This window comes from Zea mays, chromosome 1, assembly GCF_902167145.1.
Source record: "Zea mays cultivar B73 chromosome 1, Zm-B73-REFERENCE-NAM-5.0, whole genome shotgun sequence".
Taxonomy (NCBI): domain Eukaryota; kingdom Viridiplantae; phylum Streptophyta; class Magnoliopsida; order Poales; family Poaceae; genus Zea; species Zea mays.
Window position 1 is genome coordinate 224,804,098 of NC_050096.1, and position 16,676 is coordinate 224,820,773.

Below are 16,676 nucleotides of genomic sequence, written 5' to 3' on the forward strand. Positions count from 1 at the left end.
TCCTTAATCCGGCTGAAAAACATATTCAGAACAAACCATACACGACTGATGAAGCGTGGTTCAAGTCAGAGCCTCGTCTACCAAGGGACGCGACCTCATCCGAGCCCAGCCTCGGGCGGGAACAGTAGTCCCACACGGATTCACGCCTCGCCCGAGGGTCCCCTCAGTCAGCAGACGCACCCTCGGCTCGCCCGAGGCCCAGCTCGGGCAGACTTTGTCGTGCAGCGACCTTGGCCAAATCGCCTTACCAGCCGATCGTATCGCATGCGCATTTAATGCGGGGATCGCCTGACACCTTATCCTGACACGCATGCCTCAGTCGGCAAGGTCGAAGTGACCGCAGTCACTTCGCCCATTTACTGACCGATCTGATGGGAAAACAGCGCTGTTTGCCCCGCTCCGGCAACTGTGCCAGCCACCAGGGTAAAACTGAGTCACGATCTCCCACGAGTTCGGCCTCGGGCGCAACAGGGAGCTCCGCCTCGCTCGACCTCAGGCCTCGGCCTCAGCCTCGGCCTCGGGAGAAGGTCTCCGCCTCGCCCGACCTCAGCCTCGGCCTCAAGAGAAGTCTCCGCCTCGCCCGACCTAGGCCTCGGACCGACTACGCTACAGGGGATACATCATTACCCTACTCCTAGCTAGCTGCCTCAGGCTACAAAGGAACAAGACCGATGTCCCATCTAAGGTTACTCCGGTAACAGGTAATGATGGTTCCCCGCGTGCGCCCATGACGTCGGATTGCTCTCAACCCCCTACGGAAGCAAGGAAACGTCAGCAGGATCCATGCCACCCGACAGCTGTGCTTCTATAGGGCTCAAGGCACTTCTCCGACGGCCACGTTAGCTCGTGTACAGGGCTCAAGGCACTTCTCCGACGGCCACGTTAGCTCGTGTACAGGGCTCAAGGCACTTCCCCGCCAGCCACGTTAGCACATAGCTACACCCCATTGTACAACTGGGCATCTCCTTGTATCTATAAAAGGGGATGTCCAGGGCCTTCCAAAGGCACGTGAAGGGGGGGGGGGGGGGAGGAAAAAAGGTTCACGTTGAGACGTTCGCGTGGACACACGTTGGCATAGAGGAAGGCAGGGCAGACGAGACAGGCAGAGACGGACGCACACAGGAACTCTCTCTCTCTCTCGCTCTCGCCCTCGCTCTTTTGCAACGCTTGTAACCCCTACTACGAGCACCCCGGTGCGAGATAACATAAGCCACATTTCCCCCTTGTGTTCCATCTTGCATCAACCCATCTGGGAAGGGACACGCAACAACAAATTTACTGGTCGGTTGACGGTCCCCGCGGGTCCGAAACGCCGACAGTTGGCGCGCCAGGTAGGGGCTCGCTGCGTGTTAACGAACACTTTCCCATTTGAGTTCCAGATGGGTAGCCTCCAGCAACCTCTTCAGCCGGGGACGGTGCTCCGCTTCGGGAGTCTCGAGTTCATGTCCCTTGACGACAACTACGACATGATACTCCTCCCCCCCAGCGCGACAACAACAACGGTCATCGGCTCGCCCGGCGGCGGCGAACTCGACGACGACTTCCCACCGTGGCAGAAGAGGACCACCCGGGTTTGCCCCGCCACCCTCCTTGCCGGAGGAGGAGGAGATGGGGCAACCGTGGCCATGCAGGAGGCGGCACCTCGTTGGCTGTCGGGCCAGAGCGAGTCGACGACGCTGGCACCCCTGCGGGGGCCATGTCGGGTGTTGTCCTCGCACCTGAGACAACGACGGGTGTCGCTTCCCCGCAACGCGCCAACCCCGAGCGAACTGATGACGCTAGCACCCTCGCAAAGGACTTGCTGGGCGCTAGCCTCGTACCTGAGATAACGTTGCATTCCGTCCCCGACGCGACTTCACCACCGTCCATCGACCAAAAGGTACCGTCCGTTTTCCACCCTGTCCCTTTTAGATTCAGCTTCGATCCACCAAGCGACCCTGCTTCGGTGAGCGCTTTCGCAAGGGCATACCCTGACCTTCTAGGGCATCATATGTGGTCATCTTGGGATCGACTGACGGCCGTCTCAACCTCCAGACCCGCGGGTTCCGAGGAAGACGACGACTCCAACTTCGGTTGGGATTTCTCCAGACTCCGTGATCCTAGTGCCATGCGAGACTTCATGTCCGCATGTGACTACTGCCTCTCTGGCTGCTCTGACGATGACCACAGCCTCGGCGACGAGGGTTGCGACCCAAGTCGCGAGTGTTTCCACATCGATCAGGGGGATCACGACGAAGACAACCACCTCGGCATGCCGCAAGATGACAACGCCCCTGTGCCTGTGTCTCGCGTTGACATCCCACGGGAGCTAGCTGTGGTCCCAGTCCCTGCAGGGGGTTAGGACACACAGCTCGAGCAATTCCGCGAGATGCAGGCCAAGCTCGACAAAGAAGCGGGGCGGCTTGTGCAGCTCCAACAAAATATCGAGCAGGAGTGGACAGGCCGAGGACTAGCCGGAGGAGCGCATCATTGGGCCCAAGACATCCAGCACCGTATCATTGACGAAGCCAGGGCAAGGCTGCCCCCCCGGCCTTCAGCGAGGTCGACCAGAATCTAGCTGCAGCGGCGATGCTACTTCGAGAAATGCCGGAGCCATCCACCACCGAGGGGCGTCGTATCCAGAGCGAACTCAAGGGTCTCCTGGAAGACGCAGCGGTCCGACGAGCTGAGAGCTCTGCCTCCCAAAGGCAAGGGTGCCCCTCGAAGCATCGCGCAACGTCTTCCCGACACGTGCGGGAGGCCTCGGTCCGCACCGAGCGCACACGGGACGGGACACCCGTAGCCCCGGATCGACTCGGCGACGAGCAGCACCGCCGCGACCGTCGAGCCCGCCTCAAAGAGAAGGTGCGCCGAGGCTACCACCCCAGGCGTGGAGGACGCTACGACAGTGAGGAGGATCGGAGCCCCTCGCCCGAACCACCAGGTCTGAGGGTCTTCAGCCGGGCCATACGACGGGCGCCATTCCCGGCCCGGTTCCGAGCCCCGACTACCATCACCAAGTACTCAGGGGAGACAAGGCCGGAGTTGTGGCTTGCGGATTACCGACTAGCATGCCAGTTGGGAGGGACGAATGACGACAACCTCATCATCCGCAACCTCCCCCTTTTCCTCTTCGACGCTGCCCGAGCATGGCTGGAGCATCTGCCTCCTGCGCAGATCTCCGACTGGGACGACCTGGTCAAGGCCTTCGCGGGAAACTTCCAAGGTACGTATGTGCGCCCTCGGAACTCATGGGACCTCCGAAGCTGCCGCCAGCAGCCAGGGGAATCCCTGCGAGAATACATCCGACGGTTTTCAAAGCAGCGCACCGAGTTGCCCAACATCACCGACTCGGATGTCATCGGGGCGTTCCTCGCCGGCACCACGTGCCAGGACCTGGTGAGCAAACTGGGGCGCAAGACTCCCACCAAGGCGAGCGAATTGATGGACATCGCCACCAAGTTCGCCTCTGGTCAGGAGGCGGTTGAAGTCATCTTTTGGAAGGACAAGCAGCCTCAGGGAAGACAGAAGGAAGACGCCCCCGAGGCGTCCATCCAGCGTGGCCCAAAAAAGAAAGCCAAGAAGAAGGCGCAAGCAAAGCGCGACGCCGTTGACGCAGATCTCGTCGCTGCTGCCGAGCACATGAATCCTCGGAAGCCTCCCGGAGGAGGCAACATGTTTGACAAGATGCTCAAGGAGTCGTGCCCCTATCACATGGGTCCCGTCAAGCACACCCTTGAGGAGTGCGACATGCTCCGGCGTTACTTCATCAAGGCGGGGCCCTCGGCAGAAGGTGGCAAGGACCAAGGCAACAACAAGAAGGGGGCGACAAGGAAGAGGAGTTCCTGGAGGTCCGCGACTGCTTCATGATCTACGACGGACAGGTGGCGAACGCCTCGACTCGGCACCGCAAGCAAGAGCGCCGGGAGGTCTGCTCGGTGAAGGTAGCGGCACCAGTCTACCTAGACTGGTCCGACAAGCCCATCACCTTCGACCAAGGCGACCACCCCGACTACGTGCCGAGCCCAGGAAGGTACCCGCTCGTCGTCGACCCCGTCATCGGCAACGCTAGGCTCACCAAGGTCCTCATGGACGGAGGCAGCAGCCTCAACATCATCTACGCCGAGACCCTAGGGCTCTTGGGGATAGATCTATCCACGATCCGGGCCGGTGCAGCACCCTTTCACAGGATCGTCCCCGGTAAGCGCGTCCTGCCCCTTGGTCAACTTGATTTGCCCGTCTGCTTCTGAACTCCCTCCAACTTCTGTAGGGAAACCCTCACGTTCGAGGTGGTCGGGTTCTGAGGAACCTATCACGCGGTGTTGGGAAGACCGTGCTACACCAAGTTCATGGCCGTCCCCAACTACACGTACCTCAAGCTCAAGATGCTAGGCCCCAACGAAACCATCACCGTCGGATCCACGTACCGCCACGCTTACGAGTGTGACGTGGAATGCGTGGAGTACGCTGAGGCCATCGCGGAGTCCGAGGCCCTCATCGCCGACCTGGGTTGCCTCTCCAAGGAGGCGCCTGATGCAAAACGCCACACCGGCAACTTCGAACCGGCCGAGGCAGTTAAATTCGTGTCTCTCGACCCCAACAACGACGCTTGCAAGCAAGTCAGGATCGGCTCCAAGCTCGACTCCAAGCAAGTCAGGATCCGAGACCAAGATCCGCTACCCACAAATCCAGAAGCTACTGTACGCAGTAATTCTGACGCGGCGAAAGTTGCGACACTACTTCGAGTCTCATCCGGTGACCGTGGTGTCATCCTCCCCCCTGGGAGAGATCATCTAGTGCCGAGAGGCCTCGGGTAGGATAGCAAAATGGGCAGTGGAACTCATGGGCGAGGCAATTTCATTTACCCCTCGGAAGGCCATAAAATCCCAAGTCTTGGCGGACTTCTTGGCTGAATGGGTCGACACCCAATTGCCGACAGCTCCAATCCAGGCCGAACTTTGGACCATGTACTTCGATGGGTCGCTGATGAAAACAGGAGCAGGTGCTGGGTTGCTCTTCATCTCACCCCTCGGGAAACACGTACGCTACGTGCTGCGCCTCCATTTTCCGGCGTCAAACAACGTGGCCGAGTACGAGGCTTTGGTTAACGGGTTGCACATCGCCGTTGAGCTAGGGGTTCGGCGCCTCGACGCTCGAGGAGACTCGCAGCTCGTCATTGACCAAGTCATGAAGAACTCCCACTGCCGCGATCAAAAAATGGAGGCCTATTGCGACGAAGTTCGGCGCTTGGAAGATAAGTTCCACAGGCTGGAACTCAACCATGTTGCTCGACGGTACAACGAGACCGCGGATGAGCTGGCTAAAATAGCCTCGGGGCGAACGACGGTTCCCTCGGATGTCTTCTCCAGGTACATATATCAACCATCCGTGAAACTCGACGACACGCCCAAACTCGACGAGACCTCGGCCCAGCCCGAGGAACCCTCGGCCGCCGAGGGTGAGGCCTTGCGCATCGAGGGAGAGCGGAATGGGGTTGCGCCAAACCAAAACTGGCAGACCCCGTACCTGCAATATCTCCTCCGAGGAGAGCTGCCCCTCGACAAGGCCGAAGCTCGGCGACTAGCTCGGCGCGCCAAGTCATTCATTTTACTGGGTGATGAAAAAGAGTTGTACCACCGCAGCCCCTTAGGCATTCTCCAACGATGCATATCCGTCGCCCAAGGACAAGAGCTGTTATAAGAAATACACTCGGGGGCTTGCGGTCACCATGCAACACCTCGGACCCTCGTCGGAAACGCTTTCCGACAAGGTTTCTACTGGCCGACCGCGATGGCCGACGCCACTAGGATTGTACGCTCCTGCCGAGGGTGTCAATTCTACGCGAGACAGACGCACCTGCCCGCTGAGACCCTACAAACAATACCCATCACTTGGCCGTTTGCCGTATGGGGTCTGGACCTCGTCGGTCCCCTGCAGAAGGCACCCGGGGGCTTCAAGCACCTGCTGGTCGCCATCGACAAATTCTCCAAGTGGATCGAGGTCCGACCCTTAACCAGCATCGGGTCCGAGCAGGCGGTGGCGTTCTTCACAAACATCATCCATCGCTTTGGGGTCCCGAACTCCGTCATCACCGACAATGGCACATAGTTCACTAGGAAGAAGTTCCTGGACTTCTACGAAGACCACCACATCCGTGTGGACTGGGCCGCCGTAGCTCACCCAATGACAAATGGGCAGGTGGAGCGCGCCAATGGTATGATTTTGCAGGGACTAAAGTCGAGGATCTACAACGACCTCAATAAGTTCGGCAAGCGGTGGGTAAAAGAGCTACCCTCGGTGGTTTGGAGCCTAAGGACGACGCCGAGCCGGGCCACGGGTTTCTCGCCGTTCTTTCTAGTCTATGGGGCCGAGGCCATCCTACCCACAGACTTAGAATACGGTTCCCTGAGGACAAAGGCTTACGACGACCAAAGCAACCAGACCAACCGAGAGATTCGTTGGACCAGCTGGAAGAGGCTCGGGACGTGGCCTTACTACACTCGGCGCGATATCAGCAGTCTCTGCGACGCTACCACGCCCGGAGGGTTCGGCCCTGAGGCTTCCAAGTGGGAGACTTGGTACTTCGGCTGCGACAAGACGCCCGAGGGTGCCACAAGCTTACTCCTCCCTGGGAAGGGCCCTTCATCATCACCAAGATTTTGAAGCCCGGGACATACAAGCTGGCCAACGATCAAGGCGAGGTCTACAGCAACGCTTGGAACATCCAACAGCTACGTCGCTTTTACCCTTAAAATGTTTCAAGTCGTTCATGTATCTCGCTTTCTTTACATGCATAAATAAAGTCTAACCATCAAGGAAGGATCAGCCTTGCCTCGGCAAAGCCCGACCCTCCCTCGGGGGCTAAAAGGGGGGAACCCCCTCTGCGTCAAAATTTTCCTCGGAAATGTAACACCCCAAGTGTTACCATGGCTATGGCACATCTATGCACTAATGACTGTGATCACATATGGAAGAAACTTGAGGAGAAGAGCATAAAAACTTTGGAGACCATGTTTTACCCAAGAATGTGAATGACCAAAAGCATTGCCCAAGCTTTTGTGCAATTATCACCTTGGACAAGAGGGGAGTAAACCCTAGACCCCTCTTGAACCCCTATCTCCCAAAACCTTGGTTGAAGGGGGGGATTAAGAAAATGTGCAAATCATGACCTAACCCTTGGCCAAAGTTAAGTAACATATTAATCAACAAATATAGAGAGGAAACATTGCAAAAAGACCCCTTAAGAAACCCCAAATCCAATCCTTAAGTAGAGAGAGAGCTAGAGCTATCTAATTCTCTCTAAGTCAAATTCTACACCTAATCTAAAGATCCACCGTGTTCACCTTGTAGATGACACCAAAACCACCTAAGTTGTATACCAAAAATGTGGCATACTACCTAAGGCACCCCCTGGAAAAAGTTGAGACCGAGCCCTTGACATTTGACATGTCTTAGCATCACTTTTGTCGCGAAGTGGGCAGGGAGACAAGCCAAATTTGGCGTCCGCATATCTTCTGACCTAGGGATTATCTTCCCTTGGAACTCACATACAAGAGATAGCCATAGGTGCCAGGAAGAGGTCTGCGCCGGATTTTTGCCAAGATTCGCACGTATGCGATCTCAGCAAGCTTTTGAACATGGGTAGAAGAACACCTCCACGTGTTCGACGCGCTCTGCGCGCGCCATAGCACGCCCGCGCCCGATCCCGCGCGCCCCGCGCCACGCCAAGCCGCGCCCGCGTCTCCTGCTTGCGCCCGCGCCTATAAATCACCCTCAGGCATCGACCGTACTCCTCCGCGCACGCTCGACCTACCGGAGCCCGAAACCACCAGCGTTTGCCCCGCGCACGGCGTGCCCGCGGCCACCCGAGCCCCTGCCACCATAGACCGGCCAACAGAGCCCTTCCCAGCCACGCCCGACCCTTGGAAGAGACTGTGCACGCCTCGGTGAAGCTCCTCGAGCAAGGAATCGGACTTTGCTTCGCTGGAGAAGCCAGTCCACGGTCGCCGGACTTCGCCTGACCGCCGGTGAACGTAGACCGGGTAAATCTCTGCTCCATTCTTCGATTCCTTGTGCACATAGCCTCTACGTCACCCCGCGGAGCTCATCGTGCCATTTGATTGAACTAGATCGCCGTGGTTTAGCCGAAACACCCGCCGCCGCCGAGATCACCCGCCTGCGCACGTGGACCGGACGATTCCGGCCACCTCCGCCGTCGAGCCGTACACCGCTGTGACCGCCAGGACCTCCCGGAGCCAACCCCGCCCCTCGCCGGACCTCTCTCGCCGCCCTTTTCTTTCCCGCGGGTACTGTTTGCATTAGGGGAAGGACCTTGGGGAAGAAGAAGGAAAGGTCGGGGGATTTTTGAACTGTCAGTGACTCAGGGGAATAGTGGCGCATGGGTAGATTTGAGTGGGTTGATTTGGATTAAACCCAGGGTCCTCGGTGTAAACTGTTTTTCCAGGAAACCTTTTTATTAATCTGATTTAAATTCAAACAGAACTTGAAAAATTCATATCTTCTGTTTTGTTCACCTAAACCGAGTCAAACCAGTTTTGCCAGATCTTAAATAATGTAAACCACTTAGAAAAAATATAAAACCCCTCAGTGTTATAGAAAACTTTAGAGTTTTGAATTAAATGATTAACTGGCCAAAAGCTAAAAGAAATAAGGAAAAATAGTTACACTATTTGACTGAGGTTAAGAAAATTTAGAGAAGTACTTGATCACCTACTAACCTGTTTAAAAATGATAGGTAGAGTTTGCCATTTATTTCACCTTGTGCTTAAAGTTAAAGAAAATAGAAAAGGTAATTTAAATAGAGAACCAGGGAGCACCTACATTTTTGTTAGTCTACTTATTCAGTATAGTTCACTAGAAAAATTTATTATACTCTGGTTTAGTATAAAATAATTGGGATACCTTTTATTTTAAGAAAACAAAGAAAACTTAGAAAAACCCTAGAAAATAACCCCAAGGTGAAAACACCCCAAACCATGGGATAATTAATGTTTTGTTATTAAGAACATATGAAAAATATGAAATCTGCTGTTTGACCTTTTTCAAATAACAAGATAGTAGAAAGTGCCTTTTTGACATTAAACTTTAGAAAATCACAACTAAATAACCACCAATTAACCTTCTGTGATTTTTAGCACAGAAGCTTGTGATTACTGTTAGATACCAACAAAAATGACCCTTAGGACAGAACCCACCCCTAGTTAAGAGTTGTAGTGCAAAGTGACCCCCTTTGCCCAACTTTTGTTATTTTTGTCCAAGGCATACTCTTTTTATTCTGGACCTCAAATTCATAGAACAGACTATAGTGACCAATAGTAACCCACTGTAATTTTTACAATTTTTTTGGAAAAAGTTAAACCACTGTTGTAGTTCAAACCCACACTAGAATTCATAAATAGAAAATAAAGAAAGGGAAAATTAATGGTGGAAATTAGTGTCACCCTAACCCAACCAGCAAAACCCTTTTAAATTGCCCACTGAAATATATAAGGGAAATACAAATCCACTATGCTTATCTTAACAAAACCCAAACCTAGAGTGATAAGCATTAACCACTAAAAGCCACGTATGACCAAGAAACCCTAAGTTACTAACTAACTTAGTTTTTCTTCCTTTAGCATAATGTTTGTTAAATCCTGCATAATCATGACATACATATTCCTATTCATTGCATTCGATAGACTGCAACCTCGCTGACGGAGAGTACGTCCTCGTGCCGGAGCAAGGAGCTGCTCAGGAGGTAGCCCCGGATCCAGCACCAGAGCCTGCACCAGAGGATCTCGCCTGCCCCAGCTTTGGAAGGCAAGCCCCGGTTTTATGTATAACCTATTTATTATGCTATTTTACTACACTTAATGATTGTAGGATTGAATGTGCACTTAAGTGTAGGAGTTGTTTGAAACCCTAGTTGCATGATCTCAGGAATCCTTTTTGAGATGGATACTAGTATGTTAGGTCGAGTAGCTGCTTTGCTAATTAGGGATCTCGGTAGAAGTCGAGTTATTTTTCTAGCACTCGCGCGAGGTCAGGAATTGGTTGTATCCATTTGTATATCAGACTGATGATGGTCTATGGACAACGGTCCATGGGGATGCGTTGTCTACGAGACGGAAATTGGAATAAGGATTAAGGTGTGGTACCGTGTGTCAAGCGTTTGAACGTACTAAGCACATGCCGAGAAATATGGTAAATCGGTAAGCCTACTACCTGATTGAACCTGGCAGTAGACTTTGCCCCTCACGCGACCTGAGACGTGGTCTCCCATTCCGGTTATGGTGGATACAAGTGCGGTCACTGCACGACGGCAGTCAGGGTCAGTGATGCATTGTACGCCAAGGCGGTGAGCCCTGATCTGCTGACAGGGAATCGATGGGGACGGTTGATGTGTGTGGGGACGGAGTGTCTCGCCACGTCGTGTGTTTAGGTTTACCTTGCAAGGATAAAAACTCGATTCGAATCGTCTGCTTCTCGCAGCTAATGAGACTGCTTGATCCATGCTGCTACATTGAGTAACAAGTGAAAATGTGATGAGGTGACAAAAGATGTTGATTGCTAATTTGCTTGCTACCATGAATGAGTAGATAGTACATATTTAGTCTTAAGAGAGTCACACTAAAACTTGACAAAGCTAAAACTTGATTTATGAACTCAGCTAGTGCTTTTGGCAACCAAACCCCACAGCCAAACAGCTGCATGTCTAGAGGTAGAGGAGTAGACTCCTCACACCGGGTAAGTCTAGCTGAGTATTAGTATACTCAGCCTTGCTTGTGGCATAATTTTTACAGGTTCTTTGGAGGACATGGTTGCTGGAGTGACTTGGCCATCCATCTTGCCACCAGGTTGGACTGTCGAGTGGGACCCCGCCTCGGCTGAGGAGGAGCACGAGGAGTGATGGGACAGGCTTCCCCATCTCTCTGTTTATTTATCGTTAGTTTTATTCCGCTGCATTTCGAACAATGATGACTACTTTTGCTAAAACTCCGATGATGATGTAATATGTTTAATACTCTTTAATGTATGGTTTTATGCTTTATTGTATTTGCTCTGTGACTAACCATCGAGTGAGACTGTGGTACTTGATCCTGTCAGTGGCCTCGTCGGACTAGATCCGAGGGATTGACGGGTTATTCCCATTTAAGTGTGGTCTAGCCTCTAAGGCGGGACTTAGGCACTTAAGTTGGAATAATTCGGGCAGTTCCGCCACAGCTGGTATTGGAGCTTGTACCACCACAGAGGAATCAATAAACTATAAATACCATCCTTTTCCAAAGTAAAACTTGATAGAAACAAATGTTGGATAGATCGTAGGACGATCAGGATAGACCTAGGACGTGAAGCCTTAGGATGATAGAGGGGTAGCTAGGTGGCTAATTGAGTCAACCCTACAGGCTACTATAATGGATGGGAGTTCTTCTCTATTCCCTCTAAGATTGATGTGAAGTCGTTCAGGACGAGCATGCATGCATCATTAATTAAACAAATGGATAATTGGGTAAAAACTTTGATACAAATGATGACCAAATAAGTACCCCAGTACCACTGCCATGGTTATAGAGAGGCTGAGTTGTGATTCCTTTTTCTTTTTATAATTCTTTTTCTTTTACTTACGCTTAACCGTACACAAATGACTTCTCACGGATCCTCGGACGAAGGGAATGCACTGTCCCACACTGACGGGCTTGCACGAGAGGGTTTTCCCCATATTTTGTGGGAGGTACTTCAGGGAGCTGGTTACACGATGCCTCCCCAGTATGCGGTGCAGCAGTTCGAGAAGCACCGAGTGCCCCGCTGTAGGGTGAGGATGACCCTGGAGCCTCATCCCCTGCAGCCCGGCTGGCGTTCGCTGGACTCTGAGTCCTTTGGATACCGGGCTGAGGATACGATCGAGGTGATTGCTCTTCACGGATTGACCACTTTCTGCGGATTTCACCCCTTGGAGATGTCCACTCACCCCATTGGCTTGTTCCCCGCTAAGAAGGAGGATGACCCAATGTGGAAGGACCGAGTGGAGCATGCCAAGGACATCTGGGCTATCTACCCAGGCCAGACTGCTCACTTGACGGTGCGGTGCATGAATGCCCTGTATTGTCTACAAGTGATGCGTGGTGAGGCAATGTCCCATCTGATGGCGTTGTTGGAGGCAACTAAGATCACCTTGGATAACCGAGAGGAGCTTGTGGTTGACTTATCCACTGAGATGGTGGAAAAGGACTTACAGGTGGAGCAACTGTCAAATGAGATCCAAGAGATTGAGGAACTAGTGGGAACAAGGGAGAACACCATCGAGGTTCTCAAGGATCAGTTAATTAACACCCAGCAGCAGCTTGCCGAGGCTAACGAGCACCTGGATATGCATCACCAGGAGATCCAGGACATGGAGGCCAACGAGGATGTCGACATCGAGGGAGGAGAGTAGCCTGCCTCTAGCTTGGACACTACTGGCTCAGGGAGACCCCCTTCCCCCGAGTCGAGTGTTTCCTCGTTTGCTCACTAGGTCGCAGGGGTAGAGTTAGAAGTCGGTGATGGTAGAACTCCTCGAAGCTAGCTTAGCTTTTGCACCCTTAGGGTACTAGGCTAGATAGAGTTGAGTCTTTTGGGGTATTGATTTAATCGCGATGAACTCTTTTGGAAGCATGGTTGATGAATGATGTCAGTCTTAATTTAATAAGAAAAGTTTATGCCATGTGAAATCTTTTATGATTATGTAAGAATCTATCGGTTTCACCTTTTGACTCTTTCACCGCGAGTGAACCTTGAACCTCAAAGTTGTGTTATTGAATATATATGTGATTTTTCAGATGGCCGGGAGAGTGCGTCGTGGTCAAAATGAGCGCGTTCCTCCACCACCGCCACCGCCTCCTACTCTGCAGGAGCTGATGGCTCAGCAAAATGAGATCTTGAGACAGCTAGCTCAGCGTCAGCCACCACCTCAGCACTATGGTGGTGGTGATCATCAGCGTCACCCCGTGGCAGCCACCTATCATGAGTTCCTCAGTACCCAGCCACCATTGTTCACCAGGGCAGAGGACCCACTTGATGCGGATGTATGGTTGAGAGTAGTGGAATCCAAATTCCCGCTACTCCATGGAGTTTGTTCAGAGGTCACTAAGGTCAGGTTCACCACCCAGCAGCTTCGCGGACCCGCGCGGACATGGTGGGACCATTTTCTTGCTATGCAGCCAGATGACCGAGAGGTGAAATGGAGAGAGTTCAAGGCATCTTTCAGGGGGCACCATATACCAGCAGGCATTATGGACCGAAAGCTCAACGAGTTTCTGGCACTCACTCAGGGAAACCGAACATTGTTACAGTATGCTCAGCCCTTCAATGACCTGTGCCAGTATGCCGGGTATCATGCAGACACGGACGAGAAGAAGAGGGACAGGTTCAGGAGGGGGCTCAGCACTAAGCTCCGTGACCGTCTCAACACAGTCAGGGCCAACAGCTATAATGAGTTAGTCAACATGGCCATTTCTCAGGAGGACTGTATCACAGCTCGTCAGGCAGAGAAGAAGAGAAAGACCCCTGTGGCAGGACCTTCAGCTCAGCCACAACGCTTCAGGATCGTGTCTGACACTCAGAACAGAGGACCTCAGCAGCAGCAAGGGCGATGGGTGATCCGACCACAGCAGCAGCAGCAGCAGGCACCCAACCGCACCCAGTTTCCGGCTCAGAGGAACAATCAACAGCAGCAGCAATATCGTCAGGCAAATGACAACAGGTGTTTCACTTGTGGCAACACCAGACATTATGCCAAGAATTGCCCCAGAAACCAGCAGAGGCAGGGATAGAATGTTAATCAGAATCAAGGCAAGAGGCAGAAAGTGCAAGTGAGGCAAGGCAGGCTGAAATTCACCACCATGGCTGATATTCCAGAGGGAGCACCCGTCTTGACTGGTATCTTTTCAGTTTTGAATTATCCCGCAATTATTCTTTTTGATTCGGGTGTATCACACAGTTTTATCAGTACCAAATTTAGTGCCAAGTGTCAGTTACCTTTCCTCCACACCAATGGGGGTATTACAATTTCTACACCCGGAGGCAGGGTTGCCACCCATCAGATCAATAGACACGTACCAATTAAGTTGGGTAGTTTCATATTTAAAACCACTCTCTTGATAATGGGATTGGATAGTGTGGATATCATCCTAGGGACTGATTGGTTATCGCGACACCACGCGGTGATTGATGTCGCAGCCAGAGCCATAGAAATCCACTCCCCTCTGGATGGCGAGATCACCTTGTACCTACTCGATCAGGGTTGTACCCGTTCTTGTGCATTCACCATGATGGAGTCCCCAGTTGAGAAAATCCCTGTGGTCTGTGACTACCCAGATGTTTTTCCAGAAGAATTGCCAGGGATGCCACCTGATAGAGACATTGAGTTTGCAATTGAATTGCAACCCGGGATAGCTCCTATCTCCAAGAGACCCTATAGGATGCCTCCCGCGGAATTGGCAGAACTGAAAAAGCAACTGTAAGAGTTGTTGGACAAGGGGTTCATTCGCCCAAGTACTTCACCGTGGGGATGTCCGGCCTTATTTGTGAAGAAGAAGGATGAGAGTTTGAGAATGTGTGTCGATTACCGCCCTCTCAATGCAATGACCATCAAAAACAAATACCCACTACCCCGCATTGATGTTTTGTTTGATCAGTTGGTGGGAGCCAAAGTGTTCTCCAAGATAGACCTTCGCTCGGGTTACCATCAGATCAAGATCCGTGCCAGTGATATTCCCAAGATGACCTTCTCTACCAGATATGGGCTCTATGAGTTTTTGGTGATGTCTTTTGGGCTGACCAATGCCCCAGCTTATTTCATGTACCTGATGAACTCAATATTCATGCCAGAGCTGGACAAATTTGTCGTGGTTTTCATTGATGATATCCTGGTCTATTCCAAGAATGAAGACGAACATACTGAGCATCTGCACACCGTGTGTTGGAGACTTGTTCTCAAATGCTAAGAGTTAAGAACAAGGCAACATAAAAAGTGTTAAATGTTAAGGTCCTTCGTCCTTCAATACATTATGTCCCTTCGGATATAATGAATTCCGGACGAAGGTTATGAAGGAAGAGACCTTCGTAAGCTCGATAGATGATAAAGAAGAACGCGTATATGGAATACGAATAATAATAATACAAATATTATCATCAACTTATTTATATTTGCATTATCATATCCATAATAACAAATTATGAATGTACCTTCGGATCGACGGAAAGTAAAGGTACAGGCGTGATACGAAAAGCGAATGCCAAGTCAGCGTGAACAATACAGGAGTACTGTTCATCTATTTATAGGCACGGGGCGCAACACGTGTAGAATTACATTAATGCCCTTCACATTTATCAATAAGTCTATAGTAATTCTTTGAGGTTTAATTTGGCTTTTCATCTTTAAGTCGGTTCCCCTTTTCTGCTGTCATGCCGAAACTTTTCTGTGCATAGCTTCGTGATCATCTTATCCTTCGTCGTAATCGCCTTCCGTCCCACTCAAGCTTCGTCCTGACCATACTCTTGTATACCCATAACCCGATTCCGAAGATACATGTTCACATATTTCACTTGGAAAACATTGTCAAATCATGTTTTTGAGGACCTTCGTAAGCTGAAGGCCCCCAACAGTAGCCCTCGCAATATTAATTTGCTGGAATGATAAATTCATATTGCGACATGGACGAAGGCTTTAAGCCGAAGGTCCGAAAAAACACCTTCCCTTTGCTAGAATAGCAACAGTCTTTGACAAGCGGGACCCTCCAGTTTTCAACGCACTAGGCGTATAAATAAGAGCTCACCACGAGTATATTTGGCACGCTTTCTTGCCATCTGCTCTTGCTCACCCGACTTTTAGTCTGTGCGCAACAACACTTGATTGGCTTTTTAAATTTTTAAGCTTCGGATTTGAGAGCACTTTCTCAGTGTTTGCGAAGATGTCTGAAGATAAGAAAGCTGTTGCTGAATCGAAGCTGAGCCTTTCTGAGGAGATGCATCTCGGCTTTCTTCAATCAATAGCAAAGACCAATACAGAGAAGATTACTAGGGAGATTTTGGAGGGTTTATCTGAAGACACTGGCAACAGTGACAGTTATGATGTGGATAGTGGTGGTGAAGACTTCGAAGATCGACCTTGGCAACCAAGCCATGCGGTTTTTGGTAAATCAAGTATTAAACAAAGCCATCTTGTCAATATGAGGGGTAGATATTTTCGGGACTTGTCTATCGTGAGGGCTGACGAAGGAGAGAAAACTTGCCCTACTCCCGAGGAGAATGAAGTCGTGATATTCCGAAGCTTTTTAAAGGCTGGACTGCGGTTTCCCTTGAACAGTTTTGTCGTGGAGGTACTGAAGATTTTTGAAATCTGCCTTCATCAAATTACTCCCGAAGCTATCATAAGGATGGGCATCTTCGTCTGGGCTGTGAGGAGCCAAGGTTTAGAACCAAATGCAAAAAGTTTCTGCAACATACATGAGCTATTGTATGAGACAAAACCCTGGGGTAAAGAGCAGTATCACAACAACTTTGGCTGCTACAGCTTCGGTGCCCGATCTTGGTCAAGCTGTCCCGTGCCAACCTTTCGAAAGAGATGGCCCGACGACTGGATAACAGAATGGTTTTATGTGAAGAATGATTTGAAAACACGGGAAGATATTAAAGATAACATTATGCGCCCTTTATGG